Source organism: Equus asinus, chromosome 10 (assembly GCF_041296235.1).
Source record: "Equus asinus isolate D_3611 breed Donkey chromosome 10, EquAss-T2T_v2, whole genome shotgun sequence".
Lineage (NCBI taxonomy): Eukaryota > Metazoa > Chordata > Mammalia > Perissodactyla > Equidae > Equus > Equus asinus.
The window spans coordinates 83499810-83527709 of NC_091799.1; the positions used below are offsets into that span (position 1 = coordinate 83499810).

Sequence of the window (27900 nt, forward strand, 5' to 3'; positions counted from 1 at the left end):
GTTTGAAATCAGCCATGGTGGGAGGATTTACACTATGGAAATTGGCAGATGCTACACATTAGGATGGCCTCTCCTTTAGCCATTTGTTAAACATTTACCAGCATCCCAGTGGTCTGACCCTCCTTTCATGTAAAGGTCTATTTATACACACGTGTGTGTATAAGTAAAAAGTCAGGAAGCGAAGTAGCTAAAACATTAATCATTTTAATTCGAGGTGGCGAGACTAACAAGTAGTTTTTATCTTCTTTTACTTCATATTTTTCTCCACAGTGAACATGTATTCTTTGTATAGTAACCAACCTTCTGGCAAAGGGAGCAGCTCCTTTCTTTCTTGAGCTCTCTGATTCATCCTTTTCTTCCTCTTCTTTAATCTCCTCTTAACCTGACCTCCCAGGTTTTTATTCCTTGTGTAGGGTGGTGCTGAAATCTCAAACTAGTTACCTGCCCCCAGGCAGGCAGAAGGCCAGGTAATGAGAACAAGTGAGCAGACTCCAGGCTCCAGGTGGACAGAGCCCGAACTCAGCTCACACCAGGCCCAGCAGCGGGGGTGAAGTGCCTTCTAGACCTCAGCCCTGGGCGCAGAGCTGCTATGCGTGATTTAATAAAGGAGCAATGAGCAGCTGGGCATAGCAGGAGTCTCAGCCAGGGTGACCCCAGGCTCTGTGGATGGGACACCACCTCCCTCTGGGTATTCACTTCAGCGTTCACCAGCTGTGCAGTGGCCGTTCCTATTGTTTGCAGTGCAGGGAGACCACTCACACCACCTTCACATCTAGTATATCACTCTATCCTTTCCATAGCTGGATGTTCTCTCAATTTAACAGACATAAACCGAGGCACAGAAAGCCCAGTGATTTGTCCATAGTCACAGAGCCAGGAGAGGAGTTGGGACAGCAATCCAGGTATTAATATTGATCTTCAGGTTTTGTTCCCTTGACTATATTGGATCCTTCATGACACCTCAAATTTCTGACTATACAGTTTGAATGAAACTTGAGCTCCCGTTTTGTCGTGATTAAAGAAGTCTAAGACAGCCTTTTTGAGTAAAATGAAAAGGGGTGACTAAACTCCAATCTGACCTGCTTTTGGAAGCAGTTTCTGGTCTCTGTAGGAAGATAAGATTTGACTATGTTTTCCCAGTTCCCACATCCTCGCTGTACAGGAGACTTTTGAGTGCAGGGTGAATGCTGGCATTATTGCTGGTGTTGCTTCTCGACCACTTTCATTTCTTAATCCCACAGGCCGTGAATCTCAAAGCCCACCTGTTGCCTCCAAGTTCCCGTGCCTCACACGAAGATGGGAGGGCTGGGAGAGGAAGGGCTGGCCAGCACTCCCCGGGATCTCCTCAAGCAGACAGTGGGCAACGTGTGTGCCCACAGTGTCGTCCAGCTCTGGTCGAGGGCCTCCTGCCTCTGCTTACTCAGCTGGCTTGCAGAAACTTCTGGCTGGCCTGTGATTGACAGAGAGGCCTGACCCTGGTGCAGATGGGGCCTGTCTACAAACAGGAGGGGCCACCCTCCGGGCAAAAGTGTCTAAGAAACCATGAGCAGTTTTGGGAAAAGGGCAGCACTAATTCTGAAGTCTTGTTGATCAATCTGAGCTAGAAGGGATTTAAAAATTTTATCCAATCTAATGTCTTTTAATGCTGTCCCTGGGAGGCCAAGGAACCACCTTGCTACATAAGACAGGGGTCAAGTAGTTGGGGCTCAGGTGCCCAATGGGCTCCTCCCCCGACTGCCAACTGGAGCACACCCCCCTTCATTGGACTTGCACTTTGGGTTTTCCTATCAAAGTCTTACTTTAAGAAGGGGTTCCAGCACCTAAAAAAACAGTAAGTTTGAAAGTTTCTCATCTAATCTAACCATGTTGTTTAAGAGGTTGAAGAAACTGAGACCCAGGGAGGCAAAGTTCAGGCAGGAGTGAGTGGAGGACCCAGGTCTTTCCACTATACCCACATCCACTCTTGCCTCAACCGTCCTTTGACTTGGCAGGCAGTTGACCTTGGCGTCTTGAAATACTCCTATCTTTTTGATCTACCACAGCCCTTGCTCTTGCCGGTGAGGAAATGATCTAATAGTTTTCAATTTCGGACCTGGCTCCACGACCTGCACTTGCCTCCTTGGTGACTTAGATTTCCTGTCCATGGTCCCTGGCCAATCCAACAGCAGACCTGCCAAACCCTGTCTTACATCCACATCCTCTGCCTCTGCACACAGGCCAAATCTACATGGACTGTGGTGGTCCTGGGAACTGTCAAAACACCCCCATCAATCCGGGATATAACAGACTGTAAAAAACTCAGTGCCCCGTGCATAGGTCGCCCTGACTCAATGTTACTGAAGATGCTGCTGATAAACTTAGGAATAACAAGATCGTGATGCATGAGATAAACAAAATATACTGCAGCATCCACACATAGACCGAGATCTCCCCAAGAGTTCCGAATAGTTATATGAATATTAAAATAGTCACAGTCGACCCCTATATCACTCTCTATTTCCTCTTTTGTCAAATACATAGTGGCAGAACTTCATTTATTCTCACAGAGGTTCCCAACTTATGAATAGCAAATCCACTAGACTCGAAGCTCATCCCCAAGCAGTTCCACTAAATCAGGCTTATCTGCACAACCAAAGAATTCTCCTCTTTACAAATTGCATCTCTGCAGTGTTTCCTTTAACAGCAAGCTTCCCTAATGATTCAACCGTACTCTCTTCTTTACAAAAAAAAACATGCAAATTTTCAAAACCACAACTCCTGCAAAAAATGAAGTGCACTTAAAAAATGAAAACTCTGGGTAAAAGAAAGTAAAAAGACAGAAGACAAGACCCGGAGCTGAGGCCATTTGTGGCATACTTGACTTTCTTCCTAACATGAGAATTTAAGAAAGCTGGGGCTACAGTAAAGAAATGGCCCTGGTTTGGTACTTTGCATATAAGGCGTCCCTCTGAATGCAGGTGTGTAGAGCTCTCCAAGCCACTGGGTTCAGTGTCTATCAGGCTATTCTGGGGTGGCCATCGCTATTGCTATCTGGCCTGGTCCAAGAAATCGTACAGCCCTAAAGGAGAGTTAGTGCCTCCTCTGAGCCTTCTGAAGATTCCAGTCCTGTTTCTAATTCCTAACCCCCACCAACAGCCAACAGCAGCCAGTGAACTGGGAACTGGGTGTGCCCTAGGCTTATCTGAGACTGTAGCTACTCAGGAAGAATTCCCCAGCCCATCCTCAGGATGAAGCCCCCAAATACTCTCTCCCAATCCAAACGCCTGCTGCTCAGCTGCAAATGAAACTCTCTGAAGCAAGCACGAGGGATCCATCCTTCGGCTCCATCAGTTTCCCGCCGGCCCACGTGCCTCACTGAACCCAGCTAGGACAAGCTTTCTTCAAACCTGTGGGAGACCCAGGAGTGCGGGGATGGTGTCAGACCCTGAGCCTCTGACACAATCGGTTTGGCTTAAGAAGCTGTGATAAAACTAAACTATCTGACACTTTCTTCTTTATCCTCTTTCTTCCACAAACAGAACAGGCTCCTCGTGTGACCTACTTTCTCTTTCTTTGTGATTATGCAGAACTCACAAAGCTTCTTCCTTGAGCCTGACTAATATTTTCAGTGACAAGCTTTTCATCTTTTGGAAAAGAAGAGTCTGCGTCAGCCTGCCAGAGCACATAAGTCTCGGTGAAAGGACCGAGGACGACAGATGAGTTACGAAGACTTCACTGGGGGACTCATAAGAGATTTTCACTGAGCACAAGACAAAAAGCACAACAAAATCCAGACCTCGCCCCTTTAAAGGCATTAGCATTTAGTCTGAAAGTTTTCATCAACAAGAATCAAGACGTTATTGATGAACAAATCAACTCCAAAGTTCCTCGCTATGGCCTGAGTCCTGTGACTGTAGACTCTGGCCTCGGCCTGGAATCCTGCCACTCTCCAAAAGCCACTCGGGCACATCCAAACTCTGCATTTTGCATTAAAAATTAATCGACTTCTTCTAACTCTTCAGTGTATTAGAACACAACAGGGTTTTAAGGTATCAGGAAGAACAATTTAAAAATAAAAACCAAGCAACCCAGCTTGGGTGGAAACCAGGCTCTATTAGTCAAAATTAAGTGGATATTGATTTTTCCGCCCTATTTTTACCTTGAAGCCTGTGCACTTTTTAATGTCTGATCCGCCGTCCCTTTCTGACATCAAAACTCAAAATTATGATTGGTGGTTGGAAAGGATTTGCTTGGTGACTTTAGAAATGTCACTGCTGGCCCAAACTCTGGCCCTAGGATTCTGATCTAAAGCTTCCTTTTTATTTTCAGTGAGGTGAAACAGAGCCTGCTAAATGTTTACTGGACAAATTGTTCAAAATAGAAACAGACGTGTAGCCCTGGGATCCAACTGTGTTTGCTTCCATCCAAGTTAGTTCAGCTTCATGCCACATACAGGCTGTCTGGTCAGCAATGACTCAAACACAAGCCACACGAGCTGCATAAGCCCAAGGGGTTGGTAAATCATTGTGTCAGAGCGGGGCTCACCAGCTGCATTTGCCCTCAGCAATGTAAGGATGCAGAGCTCCAGCTCCCCGAGCATTGCCTCCGGTGCAGACTCAACTCCATCTCCACTATCCTTAAGTAGTTCCAATTCATTCATTCATTCTGAAAGTATTTACTGAGCACCTCCTCCAGGTCCTGGTTCCACGCAGTTGGCACCACCTATCCTCTTGCCAATGGCTGGGCCGAGCCTCTAGATGTGGTAACAACTCTGGAAGAAAGAGCTGACCTCGCAGGTGAAAAGGTAGGCAAGTAAGGAAGAAGTTGTTCCAAAGGAGGGGATCTGGTTGTTCCCAATTTATTACTCTGCCTTCAAATATGTTACCAAAAAATATTTGGCAAGGAATCTCTCTACTCAAAAGTGAACAAAGTGGAAATGGCTAAAAACAGTTGGCAGGGGCTGGCCCCGTGGCCGAGTGGTTAAGTTCGCGCGCTCCACTGCAGGCGGCCCAGTGTTTCGTTGGTTCAAGTCCTGGGCGCGGACATGGCACTGCTCATCAAACCACGCTGAGGCGGCGTCCCACATGCCACAACTAGAAGGACCCACAACGAAGAATATACAACTATGTACTGGGGGGCTTTGGGGAGAAAAAGGAAAAAATAAAATCTTTAAAAAAACACAAAAAACAGTTGGCATAAGAGACCTGGATAAATCCTCTCAAGAACTATGGATCAAGAACAAATTGAGGGACAAGGCACGAGCCACGTCCTCAGGCTCAAAGGAGATCGTGCACGGAAAAGAGAAGGGCCTGAGGAAGGACACTGAGCTACCAGTCAGGCAAGTGGCTGCTAGACTTGGCACGACGCTGACTGGCCAGTAGTGTGGCCATGGTCAACGGCTTCATCTCTCTGGGCCCCAGGTTCCTCAGCATTAATACTGCAGCGGATAAGGTCACCCGAAAGCTTTAAATAGTCCTACTCTGGTGGACGGATCTTTTATAAAACATGGTCAAAATGGGTCAATTTCTTAAAAAAAAATCAGGTAGAAGAGAAATGAATACAAGGTATTGAGTCATCGGTGTGAAAGGTCAACTGAGACAATGAAGGCCTTTTGAACCGAGGAACAAGCATAGAGCAGCCACTGTTGTTCTACTGAATAAGATTTCCAAGAGCCACCCTACTGAAGAGAGTTTCCATTTTCAGACACATTTGAGAATTGCTGTCCACTACATACTCTTCTTAAAGTCATCATTTCTATTGAAGTCTCTGAGAAGTCCTGTACTGTGGAAACCTGCTTAAGGCTTAAACCAGGGCTTTTAAAACTTATTTGACCATGGAACTCCTTTTTATTTTTATTCAATAGCATCTTTCAGATGTGGACCTCCGAGTTTCACATTGTGGGATATAGTACTATAAAGGAAGTTTGGTTATTTTAAACATCAAGAAATGCCCAGCAAAAACCAAGCAGGCAGAATCTTAGTTTGCCATTTTTAAGCCTAAGCAACAGCTCAAGGCTGGATACACATTCAAAGCTATAGCTTGCCTAGGAGGTCTTTTTTTCACCCACTAACCCTTGGGTCACTGCAAAGACATGGTCCAGCTGGACAAGTGGTGACCTCAGTCTTTGCCAGCCATTTCTTCTGGGGCCCCAGGACACACAGCATGCTGTCAGCAAACCAACCAATACAGAACTAAATCATGGTGATGTCTTCCTGCCTTGGGGACGGGTCTGTGCTTGCTCGGAGACTGCCTGGGGACAGCTAATTGCTTTCCAGCTCCAGCTACACAGCTTTCTCACATCCACTATTCCCCAGGGTCATATTTTTTCAAGCCACATTTTTCAGAGAATAGGGCGGGAGGAAGAGGATCAAGAAAGAGAGCAGCGGTCAGCAGGAAGTTGCTTTTTATCTTCATTATAACGTGAATTACCACCTTCAAAATTCCTCACTTAATATTATTAAGTCCTTTCCAAATTTTAGCTTTTGGGTCTAAGGTTGAAGGTTGAAGCTACAAACCAGAGGGAAGTGTGGCCACTGCTGTTTCGGGAGAGAGGAAGAACATCTTCCAATGGGGAGTAGGAGTATTTTCTTCTCCAGGGCTCTGATAATCCGGTCACCATTAGCAGAAGCGTGAAAGGGACACCAGCGGTCCTCAGATGTGGCAGCATGGAGGGGATCCTGGCTGTGATTGTGAGCCGGTGATAGGAGGGAGAGCCATCAGTGATGCGCCAGAGAAAACCAGTCCACCCTGTGCCCTCTTTGTTTGGGCAATTCTAAAGCAATGGCAACCATCTCACCCAGGTGGTCCAGGAAAACAGGCAAGACATTGAGGCATTCACTGAAGGAACACACGATGAAAACTGGGGTGAGGCAGAAAAATCCAGAACCTGAGTCTAAGATAGCATGAAGTGGGCATGTTGACATTTGAAGATTTTTTTTTCAAGAAAGAGAAAGGGTCTAAGAGAGGAAACAACGGTCCTTTCTGCCATCAGATACCCTGAACTCCCCTTCAATGAGATGAAAGGTTTTGTTTGTTGTTTGCATCTTTAAAGTTTTCCTGAGGGGCTTGACCTTGAAGTTGTCCTCTCCTTGTGAGGCAAGTATCTCAGAAGTTCCAGGAGAGGTCATGGACATCTGATCTAGAGGCAAAAAACACCACCTTGATTCTCAGGGCTGATTTCCTACCCCTGAGACCTTAACGTCTGAGAGGAAAAACTAAAAAAACGGGTGCAGAGGGAGGAAAAAAAGAACTAGGTACTTTTATCCCTTAGAGTTCCCGAATTATTTTCAAATCTTAAGGCAGGGAAAAGTAAGAGTCTCTCAGTCTCCTTCTCCCCCTCTTCTTTAGGGGACAGATTCATGTTTTACTACTTTATCACAAGAAATGTGACTCTCAGGTGGACCGACAAAGTGAGGCGAATGAGCTATGGATGGAAGTGTGTAAAAGTCATCATGTGTTCATCATGTATTCCACGGCTAGACCATCCCCCTTTCATGTGAGGTCTCTGCTGGGACCCATTACACATCGATCCTGTATTTTATTATCAGAGGTCTGCCTCCTTCCCTTTATTTTCAAATTCTTCAAAGACTGATTGAATGCAGTTGGCTACTTCCAACTTGTAGCCAGATGACCAGCTTCCTTGTGGCTGGTTTCACACTCACCTGGGTTGCAGGAGCCTCTTAACTGGTTTCTAGATTTCTCACAAAGGGAACTGGTCCATGTACAGTTGTTGAGTTGATGTCTTGTAGGGAAAAGGAGGGTATGGGGCTTCCCATTCTGCCATCTTGCTGATGTCACTCACTTAGTCTTGTCAAAGTTCCCATCTTTCTAATTTCAAATTATATTTAAGAGCACGCACGTGATTAAAATTCATACGAAGAATTTGCCAAGTTAGTTCTTTCCCTCTTAGTTCTTTCCCTTCAGAGCAGCTTGTGAACATTATTCCCTCTTTGTTTTAGGTGGTGGTGGTTGTTGAGGCTGGTGAGTTTCTTTATTTCTTTTTGGTCTGCTCTAAACAAGAACCCGCATAGCTGTTAAGGGCAGAGATCCGTGGCTCAAGTGGATGGCGTGCAGCATGCTGGGGACTGGCCAGGAAGCCTGCTTCCTCAGGAAGCAGGTCAGTCTGAGAGCTGACAGCAGAAGGCTGGCTGGGGCTGCAGCCCCTGGCACAGAGGTGCCCTGTGGGGAGGAGCCAGGGTCATGCTGACACTGGGATGTCTTGCCCTGATGCTAAGAGTTACCGAGGGCTATTCTCAGAGCCTCTCAGCTTCCGAGGACACAGATAATGACGTCTCAGTCATTGCCCTCACAAAGGAGTAACTCTTATTCAAACAAAAAAGACATTTCTGATTTCTCATAACTCCCTGAGTGCTTTAAAAAATCACATTCTCAATTACCCGCTCTACTGAGCTCCACCTTGATTTCAAGTCAAATTATTCCCAGTTTGCTCATTGCTGAGGGGAAGTGTGTGGTAGAGGGGTGGGGGGGGGCAGGAGAGGGGGCTGAAAAATGCCTATAAATGTCAGGCCAAGTTTAAACAGCTGCAGAGAACACTCCAGGTGGGAAAGACACTAGAGATAGCAGACGGGAGTCTCTCTGAAATTCAGCACTCCATTTAAACTCTCCTCCCTCCCCAATCCTGATATTATTTACTGCTTCCATCTAATGAGCTTTGATTTGTGGCCAACGATTGCACTCAGCCAGCTGTACTCAACAACCACCATGACACATGGCTTCCATCGATGTTGATGCACAACTCTGAACTGCTTCAAGTGCTGAACAGTCACACTGAAGGGAGGGAAAGGCCTATGCTGGCATCAGAGGGAGTGACCGAGCAGGAAGGCCGATACCATATAAGTGCTGAGGTCACGGATTAAGCCTGGGCAACTGAACAGGAGGCCCTTGGCTGAGTCTTATCCTCTCTATTGGTCACCCTCTTGGTTGTTGTCAGACTGACATTACAGAGAGCTGGGTCTTGAAGACTATTGGAGCTAACTGGCATTAGCCCCTGGCCCTTGAAGAAGCACATGGCTGTGAAACTCTTAAAACAAGAATTAGTCTTGGTCAGGGCCAGCCCTGATGGCCTAGTGGTTAAAGTTTGGCATGTTCTGCTTCGGTGGCCCGGGTTTGGTTCCTGGGCACAGAACCACACCACTTGTCTGTCAGTGGCCATGCTGTGGTGGTGGCTCACATTAAAAAAAAAGAGGAAGACTGGCAACAGATGTTAGCTCAGAGTAAATCTTCCCCAGCAAAAAAAAGAAAAAAAGAGAATTGGTCTTGGTCAAACAAATGTTGGTGAGGATGTGGAGAAACTGGAACCCTCATACATTGCTGGGAGGCAGGTAAAATAGTGCAGCTGCTGTGGAAAGTTTGGCAAGTCAACTTAAACACAGAATTACCATATGAGCCAGCAGTTCAACTCCTAGATATATACTCCAAAGAACTGAAAACAGGTATGTAAACAGGACTTGAACACAAATGTTCATAGCTGCACTGTTCACAATAGCCAGCAGGTGGAAACAATATGAATGTCTACCAACTAAAGAATGAATTAACCAAATGTGGTATATCCATTCAGTGGAATATTATTCAACCATAAAAAGGAATGCTACACTGATACATGCTACCATGTGGTTGAACTTTGAAAACATTATGCTAAATAAAAGAAGTTGGTTACAAAACACCATGTATTTTACGATTCTATTGATATGAACTATCCAGAATAGGCAAAGCCATAAAGACAGAGAGCAAATGAGTGGTTGCCAGGGGTGGGGGGAGGGGAATGGGGAAGGATTGCTTAATGGGTATGGGGTTTCCTTTTGAGATGATAAAATAGTTCTGGAACTAGATAGTGGTGATGGTTGCACAACATTGTGAATGTCTTTAATGCCACTGAATTGTACATTTTAGAATAATTAAAATGGTAAATTTTGTGCTGCCTATATTTTACAACATGCATACACAAAAGAATTAGTCTTGATCAGTTATGTGCCTGCCCTTCCCTAGCATCCTGCTTTTGTCACTGTGCCAGCTGGTGTTCACTTCTGACTTCTGCCCATGCACTCTGTATTCTTAGTGTGGATATTGTGCCACAGATTTCCAAGAGTCAGGTCCCCAGCCTAGACCTGGCCTCAGCACACTCACATTAGGGCCTTCAGCTCACATCTCACCCCAACATACAACCAAGGGAATGTGGTCATCGTTTCAGTCTAACATTACTGCTGCTAAATCAAGTTGGTCTTTACAAAAAATATAAGTAGAGTCTATTCTATTATTCTGCTCATGAATTAAAAAGTTAAAAATCACCAAGATGTATATCAGATATCCAGAAGCTCTTTCTGAATATTAACTGGCCATGATGCCTCAACACAACTGCTCAGAACTTCCCAGTTATCTGTTGGTGCTATGAAAAATTTTGAATGAGTTAACTTATTTCAACCACCTCCAGAAAGTAAGAAATTGCCTATTACGTCGGTATGCCTGAATTGGTGGACTATTAATATTTAAGTGGGATTTCTCTTATAACATTTAACTGATTGGCACAAGATTTGGTCAGAATAGAGAAATGGTCTTCAAGGCCTCGTGTACATAGAATCTCATTAGATGCTTGTTTACCACCCAGATGTCCAGATGCCCCAAAATTCTGATTCAAGATGTTTCCATAAGGTCTCTTTGGCTCTTATACCTGATCCTTTAATGTCTGCTTCAAATTCTCTCATAGTAAGTATTAACTTGTCCACAAACTTAACCCTTCATCTTTCCCAGAACTACAGACCCCAATATCCCTCTGTCACCCCAAACCATCCCTAGGTAGTGACCGGATGGGAGAAGATACTGGGGGCAGTCCTGACCCCACAGCTCTCCCATTTTCCTCTGTGAGACATCTCATGCAAACTTCAACATCACATTTCCAACTATCTTTAGGACATCTCTAGCAGGATGCCCTGCCATATCTTCCAATCTAACACGTCTAAGACTACACCAAAATCTGGACTTTTAGACATGCCTCCCTCTCTTCCCCCTAAGAAACCAACATTCTGCAAATTATTCAAATTCTTGGTGTTGCCTTTACTTTCTCCTTCTCTTTTATCCCTCAAACTCTATTTCTTTACTTTGGAAGGTCTCTCAGATACTTTTTTCCTTTCTCTACTCTCACTGCTACCACCGCTTATGGAAGAGTCTGACTTCTTCCTCCCCATCCTGCAGCCCGTCAACAGGCTAATATCCCAGATTGCTGGTACTGCTGCTGCTGTCATTTTTCCATCTTGGTTGCTTTTCCTTGGAGTCGCTTTCCCATGTTATCTTTGTGAATTAAGAATCTACAACATCACATTTGAATTTCCCAGCCTGGTATGCAAGGCTCTTGACAAGTTGGCCCCACTTTACCACCCTACAGCTCCTAAACAGCACCACCGTCACCCCTCACCACTACGCTCGCCCTACCCACAGAGTAAACACACTCCCACCCCAGAGCTTCTGCTCCACTGCTGGCTTCTGAAATGCCCTTCCTCCCTCTTCTACTCTATTGTTCAACGAATGTTACTGCAGCTACTGTGTGCTGGGCACTGTGCATATACTGCCATGTATTGTCCTCTGATTATTCCTCCAGACTTGTTTCATGGAAACTCCTGAAGTTATTTCACACCAGGAACTGTGTTTGGTTCACTGTTGTTCAAGCACCTAGCACATTGCCTGCACATTTCCTAAGAATCACTCTGAGTGCACACTAGATGCTCTGTAAATATATGTTTTAATGCAATTGTGCCTGAGTCCAACATAAGAGCCACCAACCCAATGGCCGCTTTATCTATTAAGGACAACCCTCCTCCACTCCCGGTCTGCTTCCTTAAGGAGATGAAATACTGGCCAAGAAACACTCTCCTCACTCCTCCTCCCACCTGCCTCACCTGTGGCAGGATGCCCTGAAGCCTCCCCTGGGAGATGCTCGGCAAATGCAGAATCCTGAGGTTGGAAGATGCCATAAACCATCTCCCTTCTTGGAAATTCATGATGCATTTACTCATTTTTGATCTTTTATTTTTAGACATTGAAATGAACAACAAAGACAAGCCCCTGCCCTCATCAAATGTGACCTGTTAGTACTTCTGAGAAGTCCCTCGGTAAAGAGGTTTTTAGGTTTGTTTAACTTTGTTTTCCCAAACCACACTCACCCTCCCTCCCTTTCTTTAGAAGCTCCTAACAGTGTTCCATAGACCGCACGTTGGGCTGCAGACGAGAGGGCCAACCAGTCAGGCTAAACCAAAGTTTTGGGTGAAAGAATAAAGAACTGATCTTTTAATTTCATACCAGGAAGCTTCGCTCCCCCTGAAGCCTCCTCAAAAAGCCTGGTGTGTGCACCAACAGTTGTTGAAATGCATCCTTTTTAAAGCTCACTTGGTTATGAGTAGGGTGATCCCAATACACGTTGATTAGGCAACAGCTAGCTCACGCTGTTCCCTCCCAGGCACCCAGAAATAATAACGATGGCAGTGATAGAGTAAGAAGGTGGAGGAGTGGGTGGGCACCGACAAAGCGAGTTGCGGGCTGATGATCAGAAGTGCTGGTGTGGGGGCTCACCAAGCACGGGTTGTAAGAGTCTTGCTAATGGGGTTAAAGCTGGGCCAACGCTAATGGCTCACAGAGGGTGAGAACTTGTTGGAAACTGAGGTGGAGGAAGAGGAGGAAGGAGTGGGGGACACAGTCAAGCAGGACCAGGAACACACTGTAACGAGGGAACATGCGGGAGGGGGCGGGGGGAGCAGTGGGAGGCTGTTCAGGAAGAGCAGAATTCTTTCTCTGACACTGTATTACTCTCCCTTCTTGCTTTTAAGGCAGAGACCATACACTTTCCATACTTCAGGAGGAAACGGGTAGATTCTGAAATGGACGTATTTACCCCCCTGGGAGGCCTTCTCTGCCCTCTGCCTCTGAAGAGAGAAGATGGAGGGGGTAGGAGAAGATGAGAGAGAGAAGAAGGAAGGGAGGAAGACTCTTCCAAGGAATATATTTTGGGAAACTAGAGGATTTCTGAGGTCCCTTCCCACCTGAAGATGACACATGATTACAGGATTGCATCAGGTAGAGCTGTCCAGGGCCCATATGTGAGGAAGGTACATCCTCCTGGTTCCCACCACCTTCCCATCATGTCCCTCCTCCCCTTTTAGACTCTCCCAGCCCAGGAGCCACGCAGACACACTGATGCCACCCTTAGGTGTGCTGCACCCCCAGATCAGGGCCTGGGTGCTCTCCTCCACCGTCTGTTTCCAGGCTCTGTACATCTGCTGAGTTCTGGATGTCCCCTCACTCAGCACCTCCCTGGGCTGGAAGGGTTGCCCGACCCCGATTCCACCTCTACTGGGAAGACTTTCTGGTGTTGCTTTTCCTGGTGGTGGCCGGGTGTGGTTTAAGGCAGCTCGCCTTCCAAGGTGCTGTGAATCATTCATTGACTGAACAAAATTTGCTGAGTCCCTGCTAAGTGGCAGGCTCAGAGAAGATACAAAATACAAATGAGTTAAGGTCCAGAACCTCCAAACATTTAGAATCCAGTGCGGACGAGAGCAGGAGGAGGCCTCTCCTGGGAGAGGTTCCTGACAACCCAGACGGCTCCTGGACAGAGCTGCCAGCAGACTGGCGGACAAGACGCACAACACAGATGAACCCCCGGCCAGGGCAGTGACAGCTGTGGGCAGGAGGGACCAGACATGTGGAATAAATTAGAGAGACAGACAGGAGCTGGAATTAACAGTGCAATAAAAACAAGAGTTAATTCACCCTGGGAAGCTGGAGCACTTTATAGGGCCTGAGGTTGGCCTGACAGGCCCCGCTGACTCCTCCTCCTGACGCGAGGCCCACAAAAAAACAACAGCCCAGCACAGCTGGCGGCTCCTCAGGAAGGAAAGGGACAGAGTCCGAGCTGACCTCGCAGGTGGCGAATCATAGGCTGGACACGGAAACTCTCTGCGATGTTCTGGTTGGGTTGAACCAATAACAAAACCACCTGCATGACTCTTTCACTTTGAGACTTTCCTTTAAGAATGTGATGAGCGTCATATCAGCCAGTAAGCTGTCATAGCCCCTGGGAACGGCCATTAACATAGTCTTAATATACTGTAACCTGCTGGCCCTTATTGCCTCTGATATGACACAAAATAAAATTCTAAAATGCATACACTGGTGTTTTTATCTTATTCTTTCATATTTGCTTAATTAACTGGATTACTTATTGCATTGAGGTTTCTTCCAACTCCTGCCCCCAGAGGACACTGTGTCTTTTGCTTGGCCACCCAGCATGGCCACCCTGCTCCATCAACTTGGAAGGAGGGGCTCCCCCATGTGTCAGGCAGTGGCCTGCCTCCCACCCGGCTTGCCCTGGCAGGGACAGCCAGGACACAAGCTCACGAGACGGGCAGGCAGGGGTGGTCTCATTCTGGACTGCGGGTCCTGGGGGAGGATGTGCAGATGAGTAGTTTAGAAGGAGCTCTCTGTAGGGGGCAGCACTGAGAGGCCAGAAGTGGCAGAAGGACGTCAGGGATACCCAGCAGTGGTATGGGTGCTGAGTCAGCCCAGGGTCCCCCAGACCACTGCGAGTGACCCCTGACTCCTTCCTTCTTATCTTCAGTGCCTCGTTGGCTCCGTGGGGTGCCCAATAACCTTCCAATAAATTCTCCTGCTTCAAGCATCCAGAGGATGTCTGTTACTCCACCAAGCACTGGAGTGTCCCCATGGCTGACCCAGCCACAAGCCCCACAGTAGCCACAGGACTCCATGTGGGCCCCGAGCGAATGGTGGGTCAGCACATGTGTGAGGTCTTTCCAAGCTCTTCTCTCCGTTCTTTCTATTTAATTATCCACCAAATTGTAACGAACAAGAATATTGGTTGGTAGGTGCTGGGGGCATGGTGATGAACGAACCGGAAACGGTCCCTTCCCTTCAGAAAGCTGACAGCCTCTGGCTCTTTCTCAGTGTAGGTAACTGGCCTTTAGAAAAATTCTGAAATTTTCTCAGCCCCATCTTCACTCCAGGCCTCTTTCCCAAGGGTCTCTTATGTCAACGGTAAGCACATGGCCTCGATTTCTGCAGAGGCACACACACAACTCGCCAGGTCCTGCATTGCTTCCCCGATTCCACCTTCTTTGAGGCTTGCCTTTCCCCATCAGAAGTAATCTTCCGTGTTCCATTTCTATACAGATCTGGCCTCACCGGGAGGTCTAAATTACAGCCATTCACACGTTAGTGGCCAGCAATTTAATATGCAATTTCTTTTTAAGAAATCTGAAGACAACAGTCCTGTGGCTAACACCTAAACCCCCAAATTTTGACCCTAATTCTCCGAATTGGAGTCAACGCCAGCAGTTGTTTGCGGCCACATCGAACTCTTTAGCGTAGTAAATACACAGCCTCTTATTCCAGCCTGCTCTGCCCATCCTCTCTCTCTTTCTTCTTCTCCCTCACTGCACAGCCAGGTCAAGCTATCTTCCTTGGCTGCTAATATTGGCCTCTTGGTAGCTGTTATTCCATTTCACAGAGAGATCAGCAAATTGTTTCTGGAAAAGGGGGGTATCGTTTCCCTTCCCAATGAATCTATCATTTACATTAGGTTCAATCCTTTTTAATAATGTTTACTTTGAAAGAACAAAACCCGCTAACTTCTGTTGTCCATTTTCCCATGCAAAAAAATATAACACACTGCATAAAGATTTAAAAAAAAAAAACATTGAAAGCGATATAGGTAGCTAAAATCTACCGATACATGGACTTGAAGCCTCCAGGAGCAAAGTGTGCTCAAGAGAGGAGAGAGGGAAGCAGAATATAGCCGTCTGATCAGGCTTTTGTAGGAGACATTTGTACAAAATGCTACCTTCAAACTTTGCAAGAACCACTTCCTCCCAAAGGCTGGTCAAAATGGCCATCGCAGATTTCCAGACCCAGAGAAACTTCCTCAGGCTTCATGTTTCTGTTTTTACCTCCATCCATTCTTCCTATGTTATAATTTGCTCCCATCTACAACAAAAACAAAAAACCATCCAGAAACGGTGGTCGAAGCCAAGGCAGTCCAGAACCCAACACTAATGAGGAGGTGCTTGTCATCGATAGTGAACTAGACCACAAGTTCTGAACGTCTGTGGCTTGTCCACAGGGTGGACCCTGGGAAACCTCCGAAGGGCGGTCGTCAGCCGGCCATGGGTGCTGCTACCCTGTCATTGACTACGCTGCCTGTAATTTTCAAGCAGGACGCCCCACATCACACAACACCAACGTCCTTCTCTGCACTTTTTATAACATAAACGCTGAGTTTTCGCTGAACAAGCCCTCACTTGTCCTGAAGTCAAGTCTGTTGTATAACATATGTAGACTGGTATTTTTATTGACTTTTGAGACACACTAAACGCTGTTCAAGGAGGAGCTTGGTGTCCTTTCACAGAAACACTTAAGTCATCCATTGCAAGCACTGGAAGGGACTTTCGTGGTCATGTAACTTAACCTACTCATCTATCCAGTGAGGAAATGAGGCCAGGAGAGGTGAGTATCCCATCCAAGTTTATAGAGATCATTCTAGAAAAAGTCATAATCAGAATCCAGTCTCTCTGGGGCCAGCCTGGTGGTGCAGCGGTTAAGTTTGCACCTTCTGCTTTGGTGGCCTGGGGTTTGTCAGTTTGGATCCCGGGTGCAGACCTACACATTGCTTGTCAAGCCATGCTGTGGCAGGCATCCCACATATACAGTAGAGGAAGATGGGCATGGATGTTAGCTCAGGGCCAGTCTTTCTCAGCAAAAAGAGGAGGATCGGTGGCAGATGTTATCTCAGGGCTAATCTTCCTCAAAAAAAAAAAAAAAAAAAAGAATCCAGGCTCTCTGATTTCTGAACCAGAGCTCTTTTCACTTGGAGAGACCAAAGTACAAGATTTAATCTTTTAAAGCCATGCTCTATTGGCCATGGTAAGAGAAAACGAAAAAAAAGTTACTTAAAATACAAAAAGAAGCCAGAAGACTGATGATAGCCAATTGCATTAATACATCCTCCCAATTAAACCTTCTACACAGAAGCCAAATTGTGGAATTTGAGTTTCTCTGCTCATCTTCCAAAAGAATTCCTAATGAGCTGTGGAGTGACCCAAAGGTGAAGAAAGAGAGGAAAAAGACAACCAAGAACCTTGAAAGTCCAGCCTTGGACCCCCATGTCCAGGACACAAAAGGATGCCCATTGGCTTCCCTCTCCTCCAGTGGTCCACAGCTACGGGGGGATTCAACCCCCTCCTCCCTGTGGTCCATATGAGGATGGGGTGGGGGGACTCAGGTCCCTAACAGCTGTCCTCTCCTGAGGAGAGCATGCAGATTGATGAGTAATTGCCAAGGGTGCCAGCAGAGGCTGACAGGCACTACGTTAAGCCCAACATCATTATTATTAAACCTACAATTTAAAACCAATTACGCTTTGCAGAAGACTGCAGCTTCCATTTAAACCACTCCTGGAGGAAAAGAAAAGGCCATTACACAGAGTTCAAGGCAAGCTACAGAAGCGCTTATGTGGCACAAAGCTGGGACTCAGGCACAAATTAATAATAGTAACCCTGGGGTTCCCACTCGGATGGAAGCAAGACAATGGAAAGCATATACTAGAGAATAAAAACAAGATGCAAACATCCTCCTTTGACTGCAAAGCAGCTAGATCTCCTTGAGGCTTCAAGATAAGTTTACTTATTTCCCTCAGTGGGGGAAAGCCTAACATGCAAATCAGAGGTTCTAAATTGGTGGCCAGGCCTTCCCAATGGTGTTGTCTTAAAAAAAAAAAAAAAAAAAAAATCAGGGTTTTCTATGCATTTTAAAAGTCTGAATATGCAGCTTTCCTTAACAAAGCAGATTATCCAGGAACATTGCGGCAATGATGTCCAGAGCTAAGGTTTGGTTAGATGGACAGATAGGCATGTGCTCTCTTATTCACCCCAGTCTCTACCACTCCCTATTGCCTCCCAACAGAGAATCTGCATCTATTTTCTTTTATCATCTTATAAAGAGTCACAAAGAAAGTGAAATCTTTCTTATCATGGTATCTCTATCAACAATTTTCTTGTACATGTCCCACTTCATTTATTTCTGTTCTTCATCTGACATATCTTAGACACTTGATTATTTGATTTCTAACCCAAATCTCCTTTAGGAGATAAGTGTCCTGCCGCTGCTAAAAATATCAGTTGTAAAAGAAGTCAATTTCAATTTGAATAATATTTATCAAGTGCCTTTTGGGTTCAAGAGACTGCACTCGGCCTTGGGGGAGGGACTCAAAGATAATTAAGGCCCACGCTTCACTGTGGGCATTTCAGCTCAAAAGACTGGGTTAAATCCTGGAGAAGATGATGTCATAAGAAAAGCATAAACCACTACGGAGTTCAGAGGAGGCAGAAACCACATCTGGCTGGGACATCAGGAAAAGCTACAAGGAAGACAGAGCATGTGGAATAGGCTTCGAGGGAGGGCTGGTGTTTTGACAAGTGAAGAAGGAAAGCAAGAGAGATCTGCTCAACAGAGAACAAAGTGAGCATTTGCACAGGCAGAGAAGCACCGGGGTGTGCGGGGAACAGGGAGGAAACTTCCTCCAAAGATGGATAAACTTGGAAAGAGGGGGATTGGGCTGTGGAACTTCTGAGTTCTGTTCCTACCTCCTCCCCCAGCCCAACTCCTGCAGAGGCAGAGGCAGCGTCTTCACTCCCTGATGACAACTGAGTGATGCAGAGGGGCCACCCTCACAAAAGCCTCCTGCAGCGAGAACACCCAAACCATCTCCCCAGATGCTGATGCCATGGAACAGGGTCAAGGCTCTAGGTTACCAATTGGCAGCACTGGCTGCTTGGGTGCTCCTTTATTTAATGCAGCACCAACTGGGCCCCAGGCTCCTCCCAGGGGTATGCCACAGAGTGCGGCAGGGTCTCTGCCCTCATCAAAAGGAAACTGACAAGCAGGAAATTAGCAAACACACGCGTTTAGCATCATCTGTCCACCCAGATGCTGATGGAAAAAGCCTTGGAATCCAGGCTTGATTTCCCATCCCATCCAATCCATCCTCAAAATCCATTGTCTCTATCCTGAAAATGCATCCTGAGTCCAAACTCTTCTCATTACCCACATGGATGTCATCTTAGCCCAAGGCCCCTTGTCCTAGACCTCTGCAGGAACTTCCCAACTGGTATGCCTGTTTCTGCTCTAACCCCTCATAGTCTATTCTCCACACTGGAGAAAAGTTAGCTTTATCATGTCATTCTTCTACTCAAGACATTGAATAGCATCCCATCATACTCGGAATAAAATCTGAAGTCTTCACTGTGGCTTTCAAAGGGCTATATAACCTTGCTCCTGACTACCTCTTCCCCTCACTGCCACCCCACTCTCTCCACTCCAGCCATGGTCATTAAGTATTTACCAAGGGCCTGCCAGGACTTCAGGTGCTAGGAATACACCAGGAACAGTGACTCACTTGCTCTTTCTTGAAGACAGTGAAAATGCCCCTGCCTCAGGCCCTTTGCACTTGCTGTTCCCTCTGCCTGAAACAATTTGTGCCTCAGATCCACACCTCACATCACTCACTCAGCTTTCCCAAATACCGTACCCTAGAATAGCACCCCTAATGATGCAGCTCCTCACCCCTCTTTGATTGCCTCCTAACATCTGTCATTAACAGACCTTATCTTATGTTATAAATACATTTGTGCATTGTGTTCACCACCTGTGTCTTCCAATAGAATGCAGGCTCCATGGGGACAGGGCCTTTGTCTGTTTTGTCTGCTGCAGTGTCCCCCACATCTACACAAGTGTTTGGCACAACACGACTGCTCACTACTTATGGAATGACTGAAATAGGGCTAATCTGTAGGGCTCTGTTCACAGGAGCTGGCAGAGTTCAGAAATGGAGGAAGCCAGAGTGTGCTGTTGGAGGCAGAGCGGGGACTTGGGGGCTGAGCTGGGCTCCCAAGGCCACCTGTGATGGAGATAAAGGCAGACAGGAACAAAGACCTTTCCAAGTGGGAGAAAAACCATGACCCAAAGTGTAGAAGTGGAATTTGGCACAGCAGGGGCTGGAGAGGGCCAACAGGCCCAGGGACCTAAAGGTTCCTGGGGCCTCTTAGCTGAAGATGAAGTTGGATCGGAAGGGCAGGATCAGTTGCTTTAAAAATCACCTGCCCGGGCAGGGCTCCATCTCCAGAAATCCTGATCCAGCAGGCCTGGGTATGGCCCAGGAATCTGTGTCTGTAACAGGGTTGGGAACTGCTGTATGGAGAACACTGCAATCCCAAAGAGACAGACCATCAAAGCAGGAGGCCAGTTTCCCATGCAACACTCAACTCCTTATCCCTGCTGAGAGCCTCTCCCAGAAGGAGGGGCCAGGGACAGCCAAATTAGGGGAAGGAGCAGTCTCGGGAGTAAACAAAAGCTTGTAGGGCAACCCAGGGACACTTGGGGAGGGCACAACGAATACAGGTGAGCACCAAGAAGATGAAGACTTTGGAATCACACTTTGGCCTTCTCCACTCTTGAATCAGCAGGGCGTCATGGAGACAGATGTCTACCCCAGATTTACTGCCAAGCTAACTACTTAACCCCTCTGAGCTTCATTTTCTCATTCACTCACCTATCCTACTCATGGAAAACAAAAAAGCAACAAAAATCAGTGGGCCTACTATGTGCCGCTGATCAAGCCAAGAGATGCACAGAAAAAACAACACTCCTGCCACGCAAGGCAGAGTCAGTTCCACCAGGGCACAGATAAGCAAGGAAACAACTTCAAAACAGTAAACTTTGCCTCACAGAGTTGTTGCAAGGGTTTAGGAAGTGAATATAAATTAAGCGCCCCGTATGAAATAGAGAGTCAAGGAAGTCACTTCCATCATGCATTCTCGCTTGGTGCAGCTCCTAATTTTAATAAGCGTTGAAGGACGGATGCGTCCCAAGATCAGGATTATTCTAAGTGCTATTCCAAGTCTGGGAACCACTGGCCTAGAGGCAGTGCTACAGAGACATACAGACTAGAAGAGTCAATCCACACCAGACACTCCCGGGTGGGTGCAGCAAGCCCAGCCCCACCGAAGTTGCTATGCATAGATAACCTAAAGCCTGGAATTGCAATGCACAGATAACCTAAAACCTTCTCTGAGTCTTTGGTTTCAACCTCTGAGAGCAGCAAACTGGAGGGATTTAAATTTCATCTCCTTTTTTTAAGTTTCCCACCCACCCCCTGCCAGGAATGCCTACAGGCAGGGAACAGCCTACCCAGCACGATGGCCAGAAGGCAGGCAGCAGGAGAGAAACATCACAGATCCTCCTGCTGCGGGGTCTCAGGAAGAACCCCAGCCTCCGCAGAGGAGGAGCCTCCGCAGAGGAGGAGCCTCGGGGTCGGCGGGAGTGTGGGGAAACCTCCACGGGCTCTGCTCAGTCTGGGCCTTATTCTGGCTTCAGTCAGAGCAGCTTTGGTTCTGTATGTTGAGATGATGTGTTATGTTTTGAAAAGAGGGAATCAATCATTTCTAAAACAGTTTGATGGCCACTGATCTGATCTACCCACCCACCTTACAGATGAAGAATGGGGTGCAGGCAGGGGAAGTGACCTGTCCATAGTCATACTGACAATTTGTCTAGAATCAAAGTCTTCTGATTCCAACATTCTCATCTCATGCTGGTAACTAAACGAAACAACCACAAAACAAAAACAACCCAATATGTTGTGGCAAGCCAGGGACATCACTTGTCTGATCAAATATCCTGACGCTCAGTCTGGGAAATGGGGCTAGCTCTCCCAGGTGGCTTGTCTGAGCAGGGCCAACAAGCTTACCAGGAAAACAGCCAACCAGACATTTCCAGAAGGAATCTGTGCAGTCAAGAGTCAGCAGTGCATTGCATCCTCTAACTTGTGACTTCAGTCCCACATAGCCTGAGCTAATTCATGGTAGCCTAAAGGATGGGGGGAACTTCTTGGGAGTAAAAGCAGATCCAGAGTTTTGTTTTTTGGGTTTTTTTAAAAAGATTTTATTTTTCCTTTTCTCCCCAAAGCCCCTGGTACATAGTTGTGTATTTTTAGTTGTGGCATGTGGGACGCCACTTCAGCACGGCCCAACAAGTGGCACCATGTCCATGCCCAGGATCCGGACTGGTGAAACCCTGGGCCACCAAAGTGGAGCACATGAACTTAACCACTTGGCCATAGGGATGGCCCCTAGATCCAGAGTTTTAACAACAAAAAAACCAATATACCTAGACAACCCCAACTCTCTCCTTCTCAGTAAATAGACCTCTACTGTCATTCATTCACGGCCTGCAGGCCATGGCATGAGCGCTCTGCTCTGTGGAAGAGTAGGATGGCCAGCAGGTCTTGGTGCAGGCTTATGGGGACGGTTTTTGGGAAAGCTAGCTCTTTGAAGTCAAGCTGCATGGCCATTCACACCACAGGGAGTGGGAAAGCTATCCTGGCATTTGGAAAAACAGAACCAGGAGACGGATTTGATGGTTCTGCCATCAGGAGGAGCAGAAGCCAGCACTGAACGTGGCTGGAAGCCTGTGCATTGGCAGCAAAGTCACCAAGCCACAGAGCTCTCACTGTGAGCCCCACTGCACAACAATGTTTGGGACAAAAGGAGGTAGGTGCTTGGGGCATTTGTCGTCAACTTGGGGAGCTGAGACAAACATGCCCCAATCACAGAGCTCCCTGGAAATTGTGCAGACAACAGTGGAAAGGAGGTCTTGCCCAAGAGGCCCTGAACCTCACGGTGAAGATGTGCTGGAAGGAACATCTTTCCATTTGAGGGCTGTTTGCAATATACAAAATGTCATAGGTCCTTGTTTATTCCTCTTGTCCTAGGATAACAGCATCCCCTTTCACTCTCAAAAGTATCTTAAATTGATGAAAAATCATATGGTGACCCAAGTCACAGGGCCCTTTATAACATGTTTTCCCAAGGGCCATAATTTAAAATACCATCTTTGAGCACAATCTCTTGTCTCTGCCAAGGATGACAAATAGCTGGCACACCAGTCCCCTTTCCACTCCCATGCCCGTGACAGACATTGTTAATGGATCACAGCTCTCTTTCCCATCAATCCTAGCCAAAGCCATAGAATCTTCTCAAAACAATTCTCCAGACAGCCAAGAAAACGAGTTGACTCATGAGGTGATCCCGATTTACCCTCGCTAGTCCATATCTCATCTGTTCAGGAAGCCACTCAAGAGGGCTTCAACTTCCTGAGGCCATGAAGACAAAGCCATAAAAGCCTTGCCCTGGCTGCACCTAGGCATTTGTCTTGGCCAAAGCCAAGGCTATTCTCTTATTTCTTTGGGGATTGGCAGTGACTCCTGCCCAGGACGCCCAGAATCCAACCAACAGTCCCTAACTTCCAAGCAGACCAAACGAGCCAGAGCCCCACAGTTCTATTTAGAGCCCCATACTTGGTGGCTTATGCTGCTCTAAGACACAATCTATGCGGTGGCTTCCTATAATGCTAGGCCTTCCGCTTGGCTTTATGGATCAAGTTTCACTACTTTTTGTTTTTCTTCCCAGATTTTGGCTATCGTAGAAGGCATAACTCAGACAAATTCTGCTGAAATTGTACGTGCTGCTTCCTAGAACAGACCCTTTAGTTCTTGATAATAGAAAAAATTCATTTACATAGGTAAAGGAACAGCTTACTACAAAGTGTACGATGAACACTGAACATTTTCACTAAGACAGGACATGGAGACGTAAGGGTAACTTGAAACAGAAGAAACCCGACCTTACAAGAACTCCTCCCCTCCAAAGAGGGGAAGGCTCTAAAGCAGGAAGCCTAAAAGGCTATGGTGCACTTCTCCAGGAATGGACGAGACTCTAATGAGCGTGGTAGTGTGGCAAGGTGAGAGGTAGGTGTGCAGAGGGAAAGGGTGAGTGAAGGTGGCTCTGGCTGCATGTTTAGTGAGACCTGAAAAAGCCTCTCTCAGGTGGTGTGTGAGAGCTTCCTGGAGGAGGGAGACTTCTAAGATCCGCTAGAATCCATTTATTTTATTTTTCCCAGCAAATATTTATTGAGCACCTACTGTGTATCAGGCACTCTTCTAGATGGTGGGAGTAAAACAATGAACAAAACACACAGAGATAAAAGTTTCTCTCTCTCCATCTCCATCTCTCTCTTGCCACACACACACACACACACACACACGTATAGTGTTTTCTAGGTTTTTTTTAACTTTTAATTTTTTTTTTTAGGAAGATTAGCCCTGAGCTAGCATCTGTTGCCAATCCTCCTCTTTTTGCTGAAGAAGACTGGCCCGGAGCTAACATCCGTGCCCATCTTTCTCTACTTTTTTTAATTAAAAAAAGTGGGATGCCTGCCAGAGCATGGCTTGACAAGCAATGCGTAGGTCTGCACCCAGGATCCGAACAAGAGAACCCCAGACCGCTGAAGCGTAACACACAAACTTAACCACTGCACCACCACGCCAGCCCCCAGATATAGTGTTTTTATTTGAATGGTGGGATTATTGGTCTTTATTCCCCTTTTGGTCCATTCATTTTTCTGATTTTTTTTTGCAATAAACATGAACTTATTTATTAATATGAAAAGTATTGCTTAAAAATTAAATATCAAAAAGAAGGTACTAAGGGGCTGGTCCAGCAGCGTAGTGGTTAAGTTTGTGCACTCTGCTTCGGTGGCTTGGGCTTTGCAGGTTCGGATCCCAGGCACAGACCTAGCACCGCTCGTCAGGCCACGCTGTGGTGGCATCCTACGTAAAATAGAGGAAGATTGGCACAGATGTTAGCTCAGCAACAATCTTCCTCAAGCACAAAGAAGAAGACTAGCAACAGATGTTAGCTCAGGCCAATCTTCCTCACAAAAAAAAGAAGGTACTAAGCACAAGCAGCAGAGACACAAGGCAATGGGCATCCAAGGGGCACTCAGTATCTGTTCATTTGAATTATGAAGGTGAAGACAAGGGCAATCAAGTTACCTGGAGCGTCTCTACCCCCACCCTAGTCTCTCTCTTGACCTTGTGAGGCCTCAGCCATGCAGACTCATGGCAGGAGTACCCAAGGTAGGGAGGGAGCCAGGAGCAGAAATGACCTCCAATAACATGGAGCTTCTTACCCTGCTAGGAGGAGGATTTTTTAGCACTATTAAGCTTTTTTTGTAAGGTCTCTAAAATCCTCTAGAATAATTTGAATATATCCTTAGCCTCAATAATTATACATACAAAAAAAAAGAAGAAAGAGAATATAGTGTTTTTACAATAAGATTCTTTCCTATTCAAACTACAAAGGAGAAAAATCTTCTTCTGCTGCTTCTTCTTTTTAATTTTTTTTTAGAATTAGCATCATGATAATACTGGAGAAGAGAATAAATGTCAAAAGAAAAAAGATTATATGACTCATTCAAATGATATCAATATCAAAAGGCACTCTTTAAGCAAGTCATTTTCTCTCCTTTTTAATTTTAAAGTGAATTAAGACCCTCCCTTGGACACCAGCTGTGACAGAAAGGACTTTTTTTGCCTAATAAGGATGTGGCAGACCCATTCCTGATCCTCCTCTGTTAGTGGCTGGTAAACATGGGTGAGGCAAGTCCTGCTCTGGTTTTGAAAGAAACCAAACTAACAACTGCCCAAATCTCAAGGAACTGATATAATTTCAGTACATGAGTGTGATTTAGAAATGGAAACCACTGTAGAGCAGGGTTAAGCCAACAACCATCCATAGCCCTCAGAAGGACCATGCTTTATGGTTCAATTGTGGCAAGAAACAAAATTCCACCTATAAACTCTTTAGACAGTAACTACCTCAGAAAATTCCAGACAAACCCATTCCATGGACTTTGGAGGCCAGCCCTGTATAATGCTGTTACCATATGAGTAAGAGGTTGCTTGTGCTTTGGGGTTATAAAATAGTCACAATTAAAGGGAAAAAATTCAAAGACTAGGACAGGAAAACTGCACATTTGATGTCACCTCAGCCACCTACCTGAGCCTAGAAATATTGATTTCATTCTCTCACCCACCAACCTCTCCAAATGCAAAGTCACTGTCTGGGTTAGCAAACTATACCTCATGTACTTCCATTTTCTTCCATGGGGTTTGTTTCCTCCATTTCTTCAGTATCAGAGACACCAATTGATGAGGATCAAGGCTGCCCCCGGGAGAGGAGCCCAAGGCGTCCTGCCCTACATACCAATCTATATCATCCTCTTGGATGTCCTGACCTGATCCAATCTGATTCTTATCCAAAGTTATAGGACCACCCTAACCAGACCCCACCTACACTGATACCATTTTAATGACTTTTTTTAACATAATCTTTCCTTTGTCCTGTAAAGGGATAACTCACATATTTATGCCTTAAATTTAGCCCTACCCTCAACCCATGTTTGCAGCTCTTACTGCTCATGGGTCCTGTCATCATGCTACTCCATGCTATTCTCTGAATAAAGACATTACTACCAGACCTTGAGAGTCCAAGAAATCTTTCTTTCGACGACTCAGCTCACCGAGCCCGCATCACCAATCTCCTAGCTGAGAATCCAACAGAGAGTGGGCACTCTATGAGTGGTTGCTGGGGATGGATGGATAAGTGAATGGATGGACAGATAGATGAATCAAGAGACAGGTAATGTCACTACTATGAGAGATTTGTCCTATAAGAACCTGGATGCCGCTGGCATCAGCAATAACTTCAGCTATTCCTTCCATGAGCAATTTATTATCTGTAATATGCTAGGCATTGTGCAGGATACAGGAACAGAAAAATAAGGGAGTTCATACTCTCGGTGAAGAGAAAAGACAAGCAACAAGCAGGAGTAGAATATAATCAAGCATCAAACTATGTTATACAGACTCACAGGAAGTCAAGATCATGGACGACATGGCAAAACTCACCAATGGGAAGAGAGTACTAATGTTACTCACACAACATTCTTCCATCATTTCAAAGGGAAGGATGAACTGGCTAACCTAAAAGAATATTTGGAAGAGTTTCTAAATTTGTTTAGAAGTCCACTTTTTCATCCGGAACTACCAAATAACATACAGCAGAGAAGTTACTAGATAGAGATAGATAAGTAAAAGAAACACTAACCATCATTTGATTTGCATCTTCCAGCAGAAGTTGATAAGTCAAATGCTTTTAGAGACCAAGCAGGAAAATGCTCAAACATCTATGTGTGGCAGGCACTGTTCTCTGTGTTTCACATGCATTTTTCCACTTACTCCTAGCCACAGTCCTCCGAGAAGATACAAATATTATCCCACTTAGACGAAAAAACAGACCCCAGCAAGTTAAGGCTTTGCAAGTTTACCAGGTTGGCCAAACTCACACAAGCAGCAAAGGGTAGAGCAGAGACGTGGAGTAGGAAGCTCTGCCTTCGAAGGTACAGTGCTTCGGTATGACTCCTCTCCCCTGCCATGGAGGGATGGAAGTCAGTGTGGGGCATGGTGGGTGCCAAGGCCTGGGCTCCCATGACAGTGAACAGTCACTACTGAGCTCTAGCAGACTGATGCTAAGCCAGAATGCCAGAGCCCAGAGAAGTTAAAAAAAAAAAAATCCACACTTCGAAATGTGAAATCTCTTGATTTTTAAATATTGACAACAAACTCAATCTTTAAAAAATGAAAAATAACCACTCTGCAAACCCAACAAAACCATGTGTGACGAGCTTCAGCCCACGTTCCTCCAGTGGGCAACCTCTGCCTTACACATTGCCAAAGCTCATTTCACTTATGCAGTTTCACTTTTCACAATAACCCTGCGAAGGAAGTATTAGTTCTGATGCATGGATGACGAATCCAAGAAGGCTGAGAGAGGATGAAAGACTTTCCTGCAAATGTGCCTGTTCACAAGCAAGGGCCTAGACTCAACGTCTGAGCCCTCGATGAACAAAGCTGGGGTCCCTTGAGCTCTACCTCACTGATCAGAGCTCTCCAGT

At 46.1% G+C, this 27900-nt stretch overlaps 1 protein-coding gene across 6 annotated transcripts in view; it reads right to left on the minus strand.

Moving 5' to 3' along the window:
• The window catches only part of PDZD2 (PDZ domain containing 2), a 345154-nt gene that overhangs the window by 239822 nt on the left and 77432 nt on the right, over positions 1-27900 (minus strand). The window contains exon 1 of one of the 6 annotated variants that reach the window (XM_070519812.1): positions 15836-15954. The exons of the other annotated variants lie outside the window; for them this stretch is intronic. The gene's annotated coding sequence lies outside the window, so the exon portion shown is untranslated. Of the gene's footprint in view, positions 1-15835; positions 15955-27900 lie in introns of those variants that run through there. 6 annotated transcript variants of the gene reach the window in all.